The 19,991-nt window shown below is 53.0% G+C and overlaps 1 protein-coding gene across 1 annotated transcript in view; it reads right to left on the bottom strand.

The window, feature by feature from the left end:
• The window catches only part of LOC8035932 (apoptosis regulator Bcl-2), an 89,464-nt gene that overhangs the window by 2,931 nt on the left and 66,542 nt on the right, over nucleotides 1-19,991 (bottom strand). The gene's annotated exons all lie outside the window — the stretch shown is intronic.

The raw sequence follows: 19,991 nt of genomic DNA, 5'->3' as shown, positions 1-19,991 counted from the left end.
CACGAATTACAGTGCCTTCCAATCGGCAAATAAGGTAATTTGCTATTTTCCCCCAACTCAGCTACGTCAAAAAATAACATGGCGGCCGCCACATCAAAAAAAGAAAAAAAGAACGGTCTATAGAACTGTAAGTTACGCTCTAGGCGCGCGCATATTTCGTCTTGGGAACACTGACCCAACGCGAGAGCCTGACTCCTCCCTCGCTAAGACAAACCACGTGACTTCCGCGGATGTCGAATGAGACGGAAGCCCCTTTTAACGCCTTTTTTTTTCGTCCTTGTTTACAGTTAGCACATCGAGACAGTCCAAAACAGCATCACCATCAGGAGCGACGACAGCACGAAGAGGACGAGGTTATCGATTCGCAAAGGGAAGCCAAAGACAGAAGAACCAAATACGAAAAAAGTAAAGCAAACACGGCAGACCGGGGTCCACAACCACGCTCCCGTTGCGTCGCGCAAGGGTTGCCATGCTGCCACGACGCAACCATGCCAACGACGGCGACACACGCCCCAAAAGCGGACAGTCAGTCGAAACGGGCTATGCGGGGGAGAGGCCGCCGTCGAGACAGTCGCTCAATGGAGCAGGCAGCGCGTGTTTATCACGCACCACACGCTTGCACCACGGCTGTCGTAGCCGTGTCGTGGCGCCGACAGACGCCTCGCTAGACGACGACGCGTCAGCCGCGTCGTGTTTGCTTTTTTGCCGGTGCTGATAACGTCGACCCGAGGCACGAGAGCGAGCGTCGACTGGGCTCATCACACGCTTTTAGACGCGCGGCGAGTTTTCACGTCCGCGTGACAGGCGACTCGAGGTTGGGGATGCGAGCTGGAGCTTCGGCCGCGCGGTTCCCCGTGGACAACCATAACTGGTTGCCGCCTGGCGGAGGAAGGGAGAGAAGAGTCCTACGGTCACACAGACAGGACAAAAACAGCAGGAAGGAGCTGCAGTTGCCCCGCCTCCACCGCGAGATGCCTACCTTCGATAATGTTTCGGCGTTTCGCGAGCTTCCACAGAGTGCACGCGCAGGCAAAGCACAGCGGAATGCAACGAGCGCGTGAGGGAGGCCGGGCGTTAAGAAAATACGCTCTGTCGATCTCACCCAGTCAGTGACTACAGCGTCTCATGTGCGCGAGAGCACGTGCCAATGAGCCCCAGCATCAAGCGCCACCGAGTGAATCACGCAGTGGACGACTTGAAGCTGAGCTAGTTGATTCATTGCTATGTGTAGTGCCAGCTGAACATTAAGAATTAGAGATAGAAAGAAAAGGCATACAGACCACTAGACTAGCAACTGTTTAATAAGATCGTCTTCTTTTTTTTCCCCTTTATGTTCAGCCGACACTATATAATGCAATGAACCAACTAGCTCAGCTTCAAGCCGTATAAAGTTATCTTTGTAGTTCTCCGAGCACGCCTTTTTATGTTTAAAATAAAATGTAATGTTAAGAGGAAGTGAAACTCAATACAGATGAAGAAAGAGACGACCTTATTAAACAGTTGCTATACTCTGTTTCAACTTGCGTTGTACCGCAGGAAAGGCTACAAGCGCGAGCTCCTTGCTCTATGGCACATCTCGGCGGCACAAGCTCTTGTGCACCAAGGGCAGCTGCCAACGCTATGAGCTCGCGCTTCTAGCCTTCGCTGCGGTACAACATAAGGTGAAACGGAGTATAGTTCAGCGGTGCGTATGCCTTTTTCTATCTCTCTCTTATCCTTTCTTTACGCTCAGCTGGCGCTATATATATGAACCAGGCAGCACGAGAAACACTATAACAAACGGTTTCGATTGTCCAAGTAATCTGCGTCTGCACAAACAACGACGTCTACATCGTCGGCGGCGCCGGTCACCTTCGGCGCGCCTAAACGCGATAATTGCAACAAACACCTGCAATCGACAGAGAAAGGACGCAACTGCCGCGAGCAAGGAAGGCCCTCTACGGAAACGAGCCACGCCACATGCACACGCAACGCACGAAAGAGGCAATGTCAAGAGGCCGCATCCACGCGTCAAAAGACGAAAACCCTCGCGTGTCGACACCTGCTCCGTCCTTTCCTGTTTTCTTCTGCTGTCTCTCGGACATTTATGCAAATAGCGAGGCCTGCAAGAAAAGCACGCGAGGCATACGCCTCCTTAATCTCCCGAAACGACGCGGTCTTCCCCAATCGGTCGCTCTCCCCATCTTGGAAACGTAAAAGGCACAAAAGAAAAACTAAACACCCATTCTAGGGAAAGGGAGAGAGAGAGAAGCCATCGGCGTGTAAAACGGTCGTGCGCAGCCTACCCGAAAAACCACGTAGGCTACAATCCTTTTTCGCGTAAAATCAAAATCACAATAATCCCCTCATCAACTAAAAAAAGAAAAAAAAAAAAAGACAGCGCTTTGTTCAAGCGTCGGTCAACACGTTCACGCCGATTATGAGCGGGCTCGCGCCTTTCGTCAAAGCCCCTCTTACCAGGAATGAGCTTCACGTCATTTGCATATGAACGCGGGACGGTTCAAGTTGTCGCCCGTCGCAAACCCTTTCTCGCGATCAAGGTGCGACCGCATCCTCCCCGCACGAACTGCGGACTGCCCAAAGAACCGGGCTTCTGCTGATCGACAGCCGTCAAACAACGCCAAACACGAGCTTCCCGGAATAATAACGATGACTGAAACCGACGGAACCGGGTTACGCAAGTTACACCGACAAAGATCGCGCGATAAAAATGAAAGGGGGGGGGGGGGGGGGGGGGGAGAAAAGCAGTTAAGGGGAAGAAGGGGACTGACGTGACATCGCGGTATGTCGGTTATTTCACGCTCACGAGATTCTGATTACAGTTTTTTGAAGAACACGCTAAAAAACGTCAGAAAAAAAAGAAAAAAATAGGGGGGGGGGGGGGGGGGGGGGAGTTACACACGCTCGCAGCTTTGTGAAACTTTTTTTTTTCCGGGAAGGAGGCGGGGAAGGGAGCGGTGCAACGTGCCGCTTCGTTTCACACGGGATAGTGTGTCAACGTCACTGGATGCCGGTCCTAATGTAAGGTGACACCGCGATATACAGCCAACGGGAGGCGGGGCCTAACATCTGGGCCGGAACGACGTCGCCGGCCGACGACAACAGGCAGCGTGGGACTTGGCTGAAACAACGTTGCGCACCCGTCTACTTCGTCCGCTTCACACGGGCGCTCTCTCGTTGGGAGATCAAGCCGCGTTCGTCCGAATCAGTCTCAATGCGGACGAAAATACGTACACCTTCCAGGCGGTCAATACGAGAAAGAGAGGGACGCAACACCGCGTTACAAGCTGGCAGCCTCTCGAACAGAATCCGACCCCTCTCTCGAAATGAGTTTGCAACGACCCCACGTTAGCGACCATTGTGGAGGGAGGCCTCGCTGCTGCTGCGCGCGTACCTTCCGCAGCGTACATTTTGCACCATGGAATTTGCTTTCGTCGGCAAGATCGAGTAGGAGTGACAACCATCGGGGTGCGATGGCGCCACGTGCCAGCCACGTAGGATCTGAAGATGACAAAGTTGTATGTAAAACGGGTCTTTCAAGTGGGACGTTTACGATGGGCTCCGCATAGAGATGGTCCCGTATCTGCTCCTTCGTGCGCACGAGATGCACAGGAGACTATAAAGACGCGCCCGCAATACAAATACATCACATAAAAAAAAAAAGAAAAAAAAAAGGGGTGTGTACGCAGTGTCCGAGACAGGTCTCTTCCTTGTATTCGACATTGGTCATACAAAAATATATACTTATGAAGCATTATAGGCACGTTCACACTCTTGCAACCGAGTACGACCGAGAGAGACCAGACCGGTTTTTAAGCCTCTTGCGATCTCTTAGGACCAGCTCTGCTGCGTCGAATCCGGTCCTAAGAAGTCGCAAAAGGCTTAAAAACCGGTCTGGTCTCTCTCCGTCTTAACCGCCGTTCACACTTTTGCAACCGAGTACGACCGAGAGAGACCAGACCGGTTTTTAAGCCTTTTGCGACTTCTTAGGATCGGATGCGCTACAGCGGAGCTGGTCCTAAGAGATCGCAAGAGGCTTAAAAACCGGTCTGGTCTCTCTCGGTCGTACTCGGTTGCAAGAGTGTGAACGGACCTTTACTCGGTCGCAACAGTGTGAACGGGCCTTATCTCTGCAGCGACCGCCGTCTTTTTGTACGATGTTTGAGCAGTGCGACTCGGGCTGAACGGGACTGATGCAACTTGTCCCGGCTATAAACGGCCTTTCTTAAGCGGCCCCCAGGTTCCGTACCGCGAGGTTCAAAGGAACCACCGTGCGAGCCGGGACGCGTAGAGGCAGAGGCCATATCCCACGCGTCAAGAGGAGATGCACGGTGGCGGAGCGTGTTGTGGTAACCATTCGCACCGCCGACGACGCGACCACAGCGTCGGCCGCCGCCTAGGCCCGTCATCGTGAGAACGGCCTTGAGAATGAACGCTACACAAACACAATCGGACTTGGAGCGAGCGAGGACGCCAGCGCAGACGTTCTTCGCGAGAACCAAGAAGGAAAGAGTGGACGCGGTGGCACGTGGTGGCGGGGCGTGAGATCAACCACAGCTGAACTTCACTCCGGTCATCCCTAAGCTGGCAGTGCGCTGGAAGCCGGGGGCTGGTCGGACCGATCGTACGCCTGCCTTTTGCCGCGCAACCACGCTCGGCCCATACCCACACGCAGAGAGCAGGGGCAGGTGATGAAAGGGAGGCGGTTGATGGGTCCGGCGAGCGCATAGTCCCCCCACCGCACTGTCAGCTTACCAGTGAACGCAGTACCCATCTACCCACCCGCGGGAAAATACGAAAGATTCACTTCGTTTTGTTTGTATTCCAAGTACGGCAATTCCCTTCTGGTTTTTTTATTGTTAGTCTCCTTTATTAGATCGAGCGTTCCTCTTCTTGTATATATATTTATATTTTCTTTTTTTTCAGGCGGGGCAGAAAATGTAAAGCCGGTCCCGCGCAGATGCTCCGTTCCTTTGGGAACAGGAGCCTCGAGTGGTAAAGACGCGGTATCCGTTTTCCCACATAAAAGAGATCAGGTGAACAGACAACAGGACTTACGAGAGGACCCAGACGACCACAAGAGCTTCTTAGCACACAAAAAAGCGACTGCCACTCCCCCTTTACACGAGCTATCTCCGTTGTATGTGTCTACAGTCATCGTCGGCACACGAGTGAATCACCGAAGGATGACGAGGATCAAGCAGTTGCCTTTCTCGATGAGCCCTAGCCCTAAAATTGCGTATAGTTAACGGGAAATTTAAAACAGGTATCCCAACTAATTTTTTTTTTCTTCTTTCTTCTCTCGAGTAATAAAATCGGCCACAATTAGCGCACCTACATTCTCCCGTAGTCCTTCCCGAGACAAATCGCTACCGCGAAACCCGATCCCAATCACCTCGGCAAAACCACCGACACGGGCAGAAGCACAGAGAAAGGCAGCGGCAGACATATATACCACGCCGTACCATCTCCGAGAGAAGGGCAGAGGAAGAAAGAAGCTCGGGGGAAAGAAGCCTGCCCCTTCACCCTCCCTGCCGGGCAGACAAAAAGGACCTTCCCCGAACGTAAATCACGGCTCCTCCGAATGAGCTACGGCGACCATCATTTTTGTTTTACGGAGACTAGCCTCCCTCCTCCCACACCTACACCCGGCTTGTTTCCCTTTACCGTGGAGCGCGGCACACTCCACGAGCCGGCGGAGCCAATACAAAGCCGTTTATAAGATACGTTTATAACGCTGGATCGTCTGCTCGTGGCGGCGTCTGCTGCGGTCCATCGCAACGTGAATCCAAGTGGAGACTCCCTCCGTCCCCTCTGGAACCCCTCCCCATTAAGGGAAGCATCCCGCTGCGAGTTTACGGCATCGCGAGAAAGCGGCGCGACCCGGTAGTGGGCCAGCCGCGGTTTCTCGCCAGCACCAGCGAGGTCAACATCCAAGTCATCCATCTTGGCCGTCGGACGCGGCATATTCATCAGCAGCGGCGCCTCTCGTAGGGACGAGCGCAGACGATGCCACTCGGCGCCAGACCATCCCACGCTCGGCGGGAGGACACGCTTCCCCGGGGTAATCTCTTCCGCCTTCTTCGCTGACTGCGGGATACCCTTGAAGAGGGGTGGAGGAGTCGCCACGGCGCCTAGCGCCGCAAGATTCGTGCAAACACGGTAACGCTCATTTGACTAAAACCGTTTATATATATGTATATATATAAGGATTTACAGTGCAGCTAGGATTAAACGGATCCAACCACGCTCCGACTGCAAGAGTAGCAACACGGACTATACTCCGCGACAACTTTTCTTGGCAATGCAGTGGAAGGTACAGGCCCGCGTCCCCTCTCCCATTTTCAGTGTGCGCGGGCTCTCCTCCTCTCCCCGAAAATGGGGGAGGAGGAGGAGCCTGCGTACACTCAAAATGAGAGAGGGGACGCGGGCCTCTACCTTCCACTGCATTGCCAAGAAAAGTTGTCGCGGAGTATAGGTTTTGAGTACAGGCGAGCAAGGCTGATTGGTATCAAGTGAATCGTCAATAGACCGATCTCACCAGCCAGTTTGACTACGCCACCGCTGCCGCCATGCATCGAGGGAACTTTAGTCTTTTTGCACGTGCGACAACCTCGCTGGAGCACTGCGCGTGTAAGGCACGAGAAGCCGCGAGCCCTCACGTGCACGGCCGTCTGCCTCCTGAAAACTAAAGCTATGGCGGCGTCACGCATGCGTAGCTTAACTCAACAAGAAACGATGATAAGCACGAGTGAAAAGGTTGTCGACATTCATTCGTGTTCATGGAGAAGTATCAAAGTATCTAATGCGCAGTACCGAGTAGTCAAGTTCGTGATTTGACCGACAGGCAATGACTGGCAATTCGTCGCGGGCGTGGACACTGGCGAGCGATCACAGATGCCTTGATAGCTTTGTGCTCTAAACATTGGAAGCCGCTGATTTCGCAGAACTCGTCAAAGCATGCTTCAGAGCTTGTTCCAAACCATAAGTGCTTATCTAGTTCACCGGCAACAGGTCGACACAGAAGAAACTGACATCACAAAATTAAGTAAGCACGAACACAAGAATGCCGTGAACAAACTCTGAGAAAGCTTTTTTTCCTTTAGCTCATCACGCGGTGACTCATTTCGATTTTTAAAATCATGACGCGCGAAGTTGACTGACTGAAAACACACACGGAACAATTGAAACAATAAGGCATTGCAATTGTTGCAAATAACGCGGCAATGGAGCCTCCACTCGCCTACTCGATCGCATATCTCCCTTTCTCTTTATCTCTCTCCCTAACAGGCTCAAGTTCAACTTCCTGTATGATTGCAGAGGAGCGAGCACATTCCAAATCCTCTCCTGACAAAGCGCGCTGCCCCGCGCTACGTACGGCTGATCGACGGGTGATGAAAGTAGACGTCAAAACACCAAAAGCAACTTGCGCTGCTCGTCGAGAAAGATATCGACAATTAGGGAAAAAGACACATACGCACACGTGCTTCAGACCGAAAAGCTGGTTCTGCAGACATGTACGTTTTGCGAACGACATACTGCGTTACGACCGCTTCCGACTGGTTCACAAACTTGCGTTGCAAACACTTCCGATCTCCGTATACATTATGCATCATTCATCACGTGCCTGATAATTCCGACAATGATATAAGCGACTACTAGATAGTGCGTATATTTGATTTGACAATTACACTGCAAAACCTGCTCTCTATACCCGCGTATTCACCTCAAAAACCGTAGTAAGAAAAAAAAGGGCATGTTTTCGCGGAACGTTATTATAATTTCGAAAGCCTAAATCATCGCGTCTTCCTTCGGCAACCAGATTTTTCGCGCAGCGCATAAATAATGCGCGCAAAACATTTTCTTCTTTTGACAGCGAGTATAATTATACGCAGGACGGATGTGCTCCAGGGCTACTCGACAGATGGCGACAGTGTGTTCTCCCGTCGTAAGCGGTTACAGGCGGTCGCGCCGCACTCGAACAAATCGTGTAAACGAGCCTTCACGACGAGCGTTACCATGGCAACCGAGGGCCGCTCAAAATGTCTGAACCAGCCTTTCCTCTCTCTATGCAATGCGCAGAAATGTCGTCCTGGCTTTCATATAGTAAGTAATACACGCACGCCATCAGCGCGGCGAGCGTCACCCTACAAGACTGCCGTGCGCTTCAAGAATCTGGCACACCGTATTTTTTTTCTTTTTCTCTCGTCGGGATTTTGGGCGTTTAGGTACCCCTCGCATCTCGTTACAGCAGCAAGCACGTAAAGAGGGACACGGTGGAAGGACACACACACACGCACACTCTCTGTGCTTAGGTCGGGACCGTGGCTTATGTATATTTCCCTCGTTGCGTGTGTGGTCGCCCCGTCCCGTGTTTGCCGCGGTCGAGTCGTGACAGGAAAGATTTTCACGCCGCGAGGGCTTTAAAAAAAAGGGAGACGCCATCACGAGTGGAGATAAATAAGCGACGAAACACAAACATACCCAAGAAAAAAACGAGAGAGCACGCAGCCGCCGCCACAGCATCATCATCATCATGGGCAGAGCGCAGATGGGGCCGACCAAGGTTATCCCCGGATTTCACGCCTGGCGGGTCACGGCGTCAGCGGGCACGCAGCACGCGCGTGACGACGGCGCCATATTGCTTTTTCCGTTTTCTTCTTTCGTTTCTTTTCTTCTTGAACTTTCTTTCTTCTTTTGCCAGGGCAGACCCTCGTTACGAGGCGACCCAGACTCCCGAGGCTCGTCAATAAACCAATTCACGAGTATTACGACGACGGCGGCGCCGCCGGCGGCAACGTGCGCGTGAAGAGGGCATTGCAGCCGGCTGGGTGAGCTAGCTGAGATCATGCCCCGCCATATCGGCCCCTCCATCCTCGACCTCCAAGAAGCGCTTGATAATAAATGCACAGGGAGGATACAACAGGGAAAAAGCGCGTAAGCAATCTCCTACTAACCACGAAGCGAACAGGGCTATGGCGAAATTGACGGGGTCTCGCTTATTGCTCGGTCCTACTACCGCGGTAACTCCACAAGGAGCAAAACTAAATGCACTAGCTGCTAGAGCATTAACTCTAATCGTGAACACCTAATGACTCAACCCTCATTGTGCCATTACACTACCACGCGTAGGGTGTGAAGCAAAGAGAGACGGCGTTCGTCTAAACCAGAGGTTCTCAAACTGGGTTCCGGGGAACACAGGGGTTCCACAAGCTGGTCTCATGGGTTCCGTGAACATCCAAATTGCAACCCCCCCCCCCCATGCCGCAGGCTGTGCGGCAGGACCATGCAAAGCGCCTTCATCTCACTTTGTACTGACATCGCGACTGATATAGTGTGGATATATGGAAAGCAACACAAGCAAAATTGCCTACAATCGTGCATCTGTTGCTTCTCGGTTGGCAAATATGGAGGGGGGGGGGGGGGGGGGTTCCGCAGCAGTTTTTGAGGCTTCCTGGGGTTCCGTGAGACCAAAAAGTTTGAGAACCCCTGGTCTAAACGTTCGAGTGAGCGCGAGGCAGTTCATTGGACCCCTTCACATCTCCAGTAAATACACCCCAGAAAGCTACATTGACAGCCGCTCAACAAGAAACCAAAACAGAGGCGACTGAGTCCCATCGAGCGGAAAACCTTGGCGTCGACGCTCCCTCCACACCCCAGTGCTGGCCCTACCCCGCACGCGTGCAATGGCCGGCAGGCAGTCACGGCAGCATGACGTGGCCTTTGCAAAAACCCCTTCCCACGGTCCTCTTCGTCAAGGTCACGGGGCTCCCAAGTGACGTCGTCCCAGCAAACGCACCCTCTCGACGGATGGAAAAATCCAAACCCCGTATCCCGGTCGTCGTCATCGTCGGCTCGCCCCCGCGTCCACCCTCGAAGTTGCATCTCCATGTGACGAGTGCGTGATTCATACCCCGCCTTTCCCAACCCTCCCTTTCACCCTCCTCGCGTCTATTTTCGATAAAAACATTGTCGCTAAAAAGGAAGAAAAAAGAAAGGGTTTTGATCCCCAGCCCGGTAAAGTTCTGATCCTAAAAAGGAGCGCGTGCTTGGCCCTCGCGCAAGGCCTAAACCGCGTCTGCGCGACGAAGCAAACCGGGAACCACAAATAGCGCCCCAGAAAGAGAGGTCGGGGAGCCAAGCTCCCTCGGGAATTATGTATGAACTCCCGAAGTCGTTCGTAGAGGAGAAGACTCTCCCCCAACATTTTCCTTTTTCGTCCTTTGTGTTCATTGATCACGGAAAGGTTGTAGTTCGGTGCCGCAAAATATAGGATAATTGACACCAAATCACGCAGCGATAGACAATATTCACGCTAGATTCAGCAGGAAGTCCCGAAAACAATGACGCGTTTATTACGTTCCCAACCAGGTAGAGGGGCTTAGAGCGATAAACACCAGGCAAAAATGACCCCCACTCGGCTGCCGCCATGTTGTACAATTTTGACCACTAGACACGTGACCACACCAAATCCTGAGGCTTTTAAGCAAAACTGAGCCGAGATTTGTACTGCGATCGCTGTAAAAAAACATGATAAACTATTTTTTTTTTTTTCAATACTGTTCCCCAGATATCAGTGTCTAGCTCCGATAAAAACCCAAAATACAGCACCGCGGCTGACGGCATCTAGCGGAGGCATTGTGAAGCTGCCCGAGTTTTTGTCGTAAAAGCACAGTTTCGACTTTGGTAAAATCTAGACGTAAAACTATAAGGTCACGTGTCTAGTGGCCAAAAGTATGCAACATGGCAGCGGCGAGCCAATGGGGGCCACCTTCAGCTACCAGTGTATCGCTCTAAGTCCCCCCCTATCTCATTGTACATTTCCAATAACGATAGTAGAAAGGAACAGCAAGGGCTAGACGTTGGCGACAATTACAGATAACCCAGGCGTGCCAATCGTAATAGACACTGGCAGGATAACAACGGCATTGACGTCCTTCGGTTGTCCCGCCTCCAGCGCCAGCACCCCAACTTTGATAATGCTTCGGCGCCACGCGAGCTTCGGGCGCGCACGCCAAAGCATGGCGGAAGGCAACGCGCGCGCGTGATGGGGGCCGGGCACCAGGAAGAGGCGCCCAGCCGTTCTCATCTCGACCGAGACTATAGAAGCAACTCGATAACAATCCGGAAGATCTCCAGTCAAAGCCGATAGCGCATCATGCACACTACAGCAACAAGATCGTCTCTTCCGCGAACTTCACGCACGTTCCACTCCCCTGGGAGAGACAGGCGTGCGACGGCGACTTTCAAGTAGTCATCGATCAAAGACTAGCTCGCATAGTCTACATACACCAACCAACCCGTCTAGACCCCTCCCAGGTAGGTCCGAAGGCAAGGTAACGGTCGCCAGTCCATTACTTACGTGCTAAATCGCGCCTGAAATCGGTCGCGGTATACCAGGAGGCCCCACCACTCCATACACCATAGCCTCTTCCCCACAGGGGCGAGCGCTTTTAAAGACCACCTCAACTCGAGGATACATTAATTGTTTTTTTTTCTCCTCCGAGGGGATCTCGCTATCGGAAGCATCTTCTCGAACTTGCTTGCAGGGTCCGAAGAGAGAGAGAGAGATAGAGATAGAAAATGAAAAGTTACAGCAAAATGGCGCGTTCGAGAGTTCTCGAATCGAGCGACCATCCTCTGACGAAATGTTGGGAGCAGCGCAGCGGCCCTGATTCGGCCGCCACACACGTCGAAAGAATTCGCGTCGGCCCTTTGAGAGGACGTCCTTTATGCCCGTAGAAAATAAGAGAAGCCAGCCGATGCTCCTCCCAAGGGCGGAGGCCCTCGAGAGCGGCTTTTCATTGCCCGCGCTTCCTTCCATCCGCCCGCCGCCGTCAGAGGAGAGAAGCTGCCGGAAACACTCCTCGCAATGCAGACGAGCCCCTTGCCTTCATTCCGCGTCCGTCTTTTGTGAGGAAGGACCACACAGCGCGCGTCGGTCGCAACGCTGGGAGGACATGTTCCGGGTTTCGCCCTCCCCCCTCCCAAACAAAAAATCGTTCGTGTCCGAAAGGAGACGACTCCAAACGATTCTGCTCTCGCTCCATTTCAGTCATTCTGCGCTCATTAGGTCTCGCCTAATGAAATTCGGGTGTGTCGCCGCCATCTTTTGGGAAAGCAGTTCGTTGCCTTACGTCGCGCTCTCCGTTGAGCCGTGAATTTCAAAAGTCGAATAAAAAAATATTTAAAAAGGATGGAAGGAGGCACGGGGTATTGTACCCTTTGGCTCTGCTGGGCGTTTTGATTGCTTCAGCACAGTTTGTTTTCCGCTCCGATTGTTGCCGCAGTAATTTAACTCGGGAACGTCCAATACCGCGGCGGTGCGGTCCGACAGCGTAACCAATTTCTAATATTAACAAATCCCTGTTGGCGTAACCTACGCACTCGGCACATCCACGACACACGCAGATGACCTTTGGGACCGATACAACCAAGAGCACGTTGAGCACAACGTTCACTTATTTCGCAAATGTCCACCCCAGATGTTTCGCGTCGACGTTTGCCAGTTTAGCGCTACCGCAACGGCGACCATCACCGGCGTTACACACAGTCCTCCTAACCACCACTTCTTATCGGTAGGCGCATACGCGTCCTCCCTGTTTTAACGTACGACCGTAGCTTATCGAGAAGGCTATTCGCCGTTCAGTCGAGCGAGTCCAAACCAGCTTGACGCCCGACGCTCGCGAGCTTCCGTCGACTTCAAAACAGTCCCCATGTGAGGAAACGCACACGCGCCCGCAGACCGCGCAACACCGGTGGCGGCAGGCAGCCCCCCCTCCGTTCCTGCAGGGAAAAAGGAACGTCGGAGAAAAACAAACGACGCGTTTCATCCTGCCGCGTCCCCCTGCACCAAGCGTCCCGTTTTTAGCGAGATCGCGAGCCGCACCAGATAACAGCGCGCCGACTCGCTTTACGCTATCACGACCAGGAGCCAAAACAGCAACACCGCCCTGCCACCGACAAGAGGCACCAAGACGAACGAAAGCTCGACGATGGGGAGGGGGGCACCGCGCGTCATTAAGGGGGGTCGGGGCGCCCAGAACAGAAGCGCGGCATCGGAAAGTCGCGTTTCCTTTCCAGGCATCCCTCTGTGCAGATGCCGCCAGAGCGAACAATGCGCGCGTCCAAGACGACTCAGCAACAGCAGGAGACATGCCAGTAGAGACAGCGGGAATCGTCCTGGATGTCGATGCTCCAGAGGCCAACCACGGTTGGCTGCAGGAACGGGCGCCTTGACAGCGTCAGCAGAGATCCGGGAGAACCAATCTCCAACGGGAGTATCGTGCGAGAAAGAAGACTCCCAGGATCTAGGATGGTGTAGCGGTTGTGCAGCGGTCCTCTCCCAATCTCCACTTCCCCCCTCCGTTTCCTTCTCGCACCCCAAGGAACAACGACGATGCAACAAAGAGAAACAGTCTCAAGTTGAAGAAGTCCGCCTGTCTGTCCCAAGCCGGAATTCCTTCCATCTGCTCGTTCCCCCTTCGAGCAACATACACACAGAACACGAGCCAACTGTATCTATCAGCTCGCACGAAGCGCAGGCTGTTCACAGTTGCGGCGGCTCCGATCGGCTGATTGCGGTTGCGTCGAAACAAAAGAGCAACAGTGACCGCGCACCAGGAACAAAATGAGAAAGACGAGGAGGAAAAGAAGGGATAGGAGGAGGGGGGCTCTTTCTCCCCTCCAACAGCGGACCTCTGAGAAGGAGCAAAGCAAAAGGCAATTCGGCGGCTCCCGCTGCTGCAAGACGGCATTCCACAGCGCGGCGGCGGCTCGAACAAGGGACCGAGCCCCCCTGCCGGTGCGTGCGCGCTGCTAAGTGCGGCGGTGAGGGGGGCCAAGGGAGGGCCTCGTCCTGAGGGGCCGGCACCGCCTCCTCCGTCATGCGGCGCATCTTCCAGAGATTCCCATCCCAGCTAGCTCTCGCGGCTCCCAGGTCTTCTTTTCAAGGAGTCATGCATACTCCGTTCGGACCTCAGGGTGGACCGAGGGGGGCCCTACGAGCTGCACCAGCGCTGCGAACGTAACACGTGACTACGTGCACTGTGCGTCACTCCCGAGATGTCACGTGATACCCATACCGCGTTAGATTGGCCTCGTTGGCTCGCAGCGTCCCCAACGGTCCATCGTGAGGGGAAACGGAGTATGGAAAGGAGACAAGCAGTCGTGTCCAGAACGTTGCCGAGTACGGAACTCCGTCTTGACCGGCGCACGACACGCGCGTAACGATCGATGCCTGCGCTGGGGTAAAGACGAGGAGGGGTCGAAAGCCGAAGTCAGTCGTCGTTGTTACAGCGCGTCGTTGCTGCTTCTGTTTGGTTTTTAAAGGTACGCGCGAGCCGTTCTGTACGCGGCGGAATGCGAAGGCGCTGATGCCACAACATCCTCGTCGACTTGGGTTCCGGCCGACTGCCTCGTGTCCCGGTGGTGTTTCTTCTCGCGGAGGGGCGGACAGGTCGGCGAGACAGCGGTTGGTCAAGTCGGGTTTTGTTTGGTTAGCCAACTTGGCAGGCCGCCCACCGGCCGATTAGCTAACTCGACGATCGTTCCGTCTAATGACCACTTACTTTTCTTTTGTGGTTGCGACCGGCGCTGGTCAGTGGACTCTTGACAGCTCACTCGGCGCTGGTGACGTAGAAAAAGGTTTGCCGTCGAGGCGACTTGTAGGAGCCGCCACTTCCCGAGTTCTAAAGTAAGTGGACGCGAGGACCCTAAAATATATGTCGGACTGCAAGGAACCTTTCTTTTAGTTTTACTTTACTAACTGCGTTGTGTGCTCGTTTAGACAGTGCGAAGTTAATCAGCACCAGTGGGCTGATTAACGTCTCTCCGCTCTAAATAAGAAATTTAGCCAGTGCAGAATGGCTCGCTAACCTGGGTTCCTTAACGTACACCATGGAGAAGAGATTACACGCACACACGTCGGTACGATGTTAATCGAAAGAAACGTGCAGGGGTCGAGATTGAGCCCAGGATCCCAGGGTTCTGCACCGCGAGCTTTCGCTCCACGTGCTCCGGGTAGAAGTTCGTCAACACGCTCGTCCAGCGATCCCCTATCCAGGCGTAAGGTTCAAAGTTCAAACATATCAAGAAAACACTCGCTACGTCGCAATATTCTTTCGAAGTTCGAAGGATGCCTGGCAGACTCCAGACGAACGAGCAAACGTAGACCTTGAGACGACGCAGCCTGGAGCTCGAGTACCGGTTCTGTACGGCCAAAAAGTTCGCGCGGGGCAACCTAAAAAAACAAACCGCGAGCCATCAGCGTACGCAGCGAGCAAGAGAGCAACGGCGAGTCTCTCTCAGGCCGGTCTTTCCTCCGATCTCGAGCGAGTTCTCGTCAAGGCCGGTTGTCGCTGGGCGGGCGTTGGAATGCGACCCGGCGGCACGCTTGATCGATTCGTCCGTGGAAAGAGAACGCGAGAGGCACTGCAGCCAAGCAAAGGGCAGCCAACCGAGAAATAGAATTACAGAAATGTTTACATCTCCTTTGCATTCCCCGGAAGAACACGGAACAAGCAAAACGGTTGTCGCCGGCGCAAATCGGCGATTTCGCGGCTCCAGTAATTTTCGGCCAAAAAAAAAAAAAAAAAACGCGCGTGCGGAGTTTGCGATTTAGAAAATCACACGCTCCGGGAAAGGAAGGAAACGAGGCCAACCATATACTTTTCTCGGTGGAGAAAGAACGAACACGGCGAGGCGTACACAACTGCAAAAAATTACACGGGAACTGACACGCACGGCCGATTAGGGCAGTTAACTTTGCCGCTACCCGGTGTGCCCCCGGATTCGCGGCGTCAAGTGCGCTGCCTGCCGCTCGGCTTCTGAAGCTCGAGCCGTCCCAATGTGCGCCTCATTTTCGACCCCGAAATTGCCGGGTCGGTGCTGTCTCATCTACGAGCGCAAGTAGAACCGGCACCAAAACAGTTGTACGTAAGAATGACTGCAGTCTGCGCGCCATCTTAGCTGCGAGTTCGTGCGGGTGCTTACGCATAGGAGTGCGCGGCTTCCCTTAGCACGAGCAATACATGGCTTGCATTGACGTCACATCAGCCGCCATTGCTCCGTACCGTTCTCCTGTACCCGTAAATTCTGAAGCCTATATTTGACACCATTGAATTTGTTTTTCTGGTCAAGCCTTGTCGAGAAGAGCAGATTCGATCGTGCCAAATGTATGCCGCAAAAGGCTCCGTACAGGAACCTGGTACGGAGCAATGGCGGCCGGTACAGTGCCATATGACGTCACGTGCAAGGCATGTATACCGAAAGTTGTCAGTTGAAGTCGGTTCATCAGACACGGGCGTTTGCGCGTCACCGAATACGCTGCTTGTAAACGCTTATCACGACCGGTCGCTCACAAAAGGTTGCAGCGCCCTCGATGAAACCCAAACGGAAATGTGTGAGCCAGCCTCTGACAATGGACCTGAAGTTCTGTACAGAGGCCCGAGAAACGCTGTTGGTAAGAGCAAGTCGAAGCCTGGAATGAAAGGCGTTCCGCACACAGTAGCCAACGCACGAAAGGTGCCAGCTCACGTAGCCCCGACTCTCACACGTTCCCGACCGACACCGCGCGTGACACGAGCGAAACACCTCCGTCGCGGTCGTATCCCTCGGGCACGTTCGACCTCAACGAGGACATTCGCTGCCGGCACCGCCCCGCATTCCGCGGATTAGCCTCACACGCTCCTCACGTGAAGACCCTCCAACGCCCAAATCTCCAAACGCCGGAAGAAAAAAATATAGCCATAAAATCTAAGATACATACGGAGAATAAAAACAGGGAGAGGGAGGAAGCATCGCGAAGGAAGGTTTCTTCGGTCTCCCTCCGCTTGCAAGTCTTGCCAGACGGCCGTAGCAACGACGACAGCGACGGAGGAGGGAGAGAGGGGCATGGGAACTTTGGCCGCCGATGTCGAGTCATCGTAGCGTGGGAGCCCAACTCGCTTCGAGCAGCAAAACGTGTGCGTGCCGCTACTCGGAGCGCTCTTCTTCTCCACTCCCCGCCCCCGTGCCAAGTTCAAGAAGACGACGGTCGCCGTGTTGTCTCGTTTAGTAAGATGGAACCTCCCCCCTCGGCCACCACGGGGGCAACAAAGAGGTCATAAACGGGCGGGCAGGGACCAAACAGATCGTCAAAAACGGAAGGAGCAAACAACATCAACGGCGTCAAAAAAGAGAAAAAAAAAAAAACGGAAGTGAACCGAGCGAAGTTGGCGTCATCATAACGGGGTGAAATGGAGCCATAAGAAGCTAAGTGGAATCAAGCGAGGGAAGAGGAAGAGAGAGATAGAAAAAGAGAAGCATCTAGAAGGAAACGTCTGAGTTCGCTGGAACGACCATGACGACAACGACAACTAGGGCCTCGCGACATTGAGAACACGAGGATATGGCACCATCTCTTATTCGTGCAGTTCCCAAGACCGTTAACTTTTTTTTTTCCCAGCAGAGAGAGAAAGGGGGGGGGGGGGGGGGTTAGGCTATCCGCGTGAAACCGTGTGTTGTCGAGGGGAGGGCAGCGGTACAGCCGCATCCCGTATGCACATGCGCGTTTCCATGACGGAAGAGAGAGAGACTGAGGACGCCAGATGTAACGACGGCGGTATACCCATCTCGCATTTAGCTAGGCTGCGTGGGGCCGACGGACGATGACTCGGGGAGCAAAGTTTACGAGCACAGTTATATAACTATCGCGCGACGGCAACGGGCGTTGTCTCGTGACAAGCGGAGAGACCTCCCACGACTTTTTAAGTGCAGGCTCTTTTTTTTCTTTCTTTTTTTGGTTGTTGAGATGACGAGAGGCGAGCGTGCGGATTGACCGATCACGTTCTGGCAGAAGCTTGGGCGTTGAGTAAAGATGGCGAAGGAAACGTGCGTTCAGTAACAACGAAGCCCACGAACAGTCTCGTGTGTGAACGCTACTACATTCAACGACAGGACAATAATAAGAGATGGGTCTTCCCAGTTGTCGCGTCTCTAGCGCGAGCTTCCCGCCTTCAATGACGCTTTGACGACTCGCGAGCCTCGAGCGTGCACGCGCAGCAGAAGAACGGCGGAAGGCAACGTGCGAAAGAGACGTCCCGCCGTTCTTGACCTGCCAGTGACGACTATAGTATGGCAAAATCCCATCGAGCCTAATTAATTAAAAAATAATACCTAAAAAAAAAGAAGAAAAATAGCTGGCCCACGAGTTTAAAAGGAAGGCGACTCGAACGGGACGCTACGTCAATTTACACGCGAGACGAACCATTCGAAGTATTATGTGATAGGAAACGAATTACAAATACACAAATCAGACAGAAACGTGTTTTCTTCTTTTTGTCGTTGGATAAACTCGTTAAAATTTTAGGGGCTCCGCTAGGAGACGCTGGCAGAGCCGGTTGCGTAACGCCGATGAAATTCCCCCGAAATTCTTGTTGTTAGGTTATATAACATCAGAGTCACGTCTAACTTGGCACAACTACTCATTTGCATGGACGACAGGTACGTAGAGGTAGTATATAGCAGATAAGGAACGGCATTCCCACCACGTGCCGGGCCTTTCGCCGTGCCCAATAAAAAGGCCCCTTCTTTCAACAGAAACGCGAAAGGAGACTTTATGCCGATTGCCGGCCAGCTAAGAGCCCTCTGGCCAAACAACATACCACCGATAAAAGCTGCAACAGTGTGTGCAAGTAAGAGTACAAAAAGCCCGCAGTGCGGCGTGACCCCATCTTTCGCGTTCTGTCAACCTAGCACTGACCTCAGCATATCTCAACCGACCAAGAGAGAGAGAGAGAGAGAGAGAGAGAGAGAGAGAGAGAGAGAGAGAGAGAGAGAGAGAGTAATAAAAAAAAGCCGGAAACACGGGAAAAAAACAGGAAACAGCTTCACGAGGATAAGAAGCGGAAGATTTCCGTGAAAGGCGACAGCTAAAAAAACTAACAAAGAAATAAACAAACAAGAACAACAGTAATCTCCGAGAAGGAACAGAGCACTTGTAAATTCCGAGCTGTGTCATGCGTGCCTTCGGTCACCCCCTCTCCCCATGCAAGCGTGCGTGCGTGAACGCGAGGCGGCGCGGATAAGCGACCAAGTAAAGACCGCCCTGCGTCAAAAGTAAATAAAGAATAAAAAGACGAGAAAAAAAAAGAGGAAATAAAACAAACTGGCGAGAAGGTCGACATCGGATCAATAAAACTAGCATACCGGAAAACACTACAAACAGCGGAGGTCTACACAGCAAGACATAAATATAAAATAGAGAAGGCAGGCGGGATCTCAGAAACGATTCTTGGGGCGAAGTTCCCACGCCGCGACGCGCTTGTAGACGAGTCGGTTTTTTTCTCTCTCCCATTCTCTCTCTCTCTTTCGTCCTTTCCTTCTTGGGGATGTAATGTATGCGCTGGTGTGTGCACAGCCCACCCAACGCCGGAGACATACGCACGCACAGAATCTGCATCTTTCACAGGCCCCCCTGCAGAGCACAAGCAGCCTTCTGCCCGTGTACACAGTGACGCCGGCAACAACGTTCGTCTGAAGTTCATGCTGCGGTGGGGTGTGAGCGACGCATGCTGCAAATTACACGCAGTACTACGGAGCATGCGGGAGCTGGCACAGGCACGACTCAGAGCGCAAGAAAACATAGTTCCGACATCCACAAACTCGTAAAAAAAAAAAACATATATATATTGCGCCGCGGAGGAAGACAGTTTTTCTAGTCTGCCGCCAATCAACAGCAACCATAGCCGCTGACAGCCCAAGGAATGAAGGGTGTGGCTAATTATGGCCGCTTCTCGACACCGCAATGGCTATACACGTTCTAAAAAAAAAAAAAAAAAAAGTTTTGCTCAATGTTTTTACGCGGCGCGAAGTAGTTCTTACGAGATTTGGTAGACGCAGGAAAAAGCGACGCTTTTGACGTTTGTAACGTGTGCGTCTTTATAAGGTAACATGTATCTCATCTAAAATTCACTTACATATATTGTTGTCAAAAAAAGGTAAAGTAGTAA

Source organism: Ixodes scapularis, unplaced genomic scaffold (assembly GCF_016920785.2).
Source record: "Ixodes scapularis isolate PalLabHiFi unplaced genomic scaffold, ASM1692078v2 PGA_scaffold5__190_contigs__length_132052651, whole genome shotgun sequence".
Taxonomy (NCBI): domain Eukaryota; kingdom Metazoa; phylum Arthropoda; class Arachnida; order Ixodida; family Ixodidae; genus Ixodes; species Ixodes scapularis.
The sequence above is the reverse complement of the archived record's forward strand: the minus strand, read 5'-3'. Positions and strand labels throughout refer to the sequence as shown.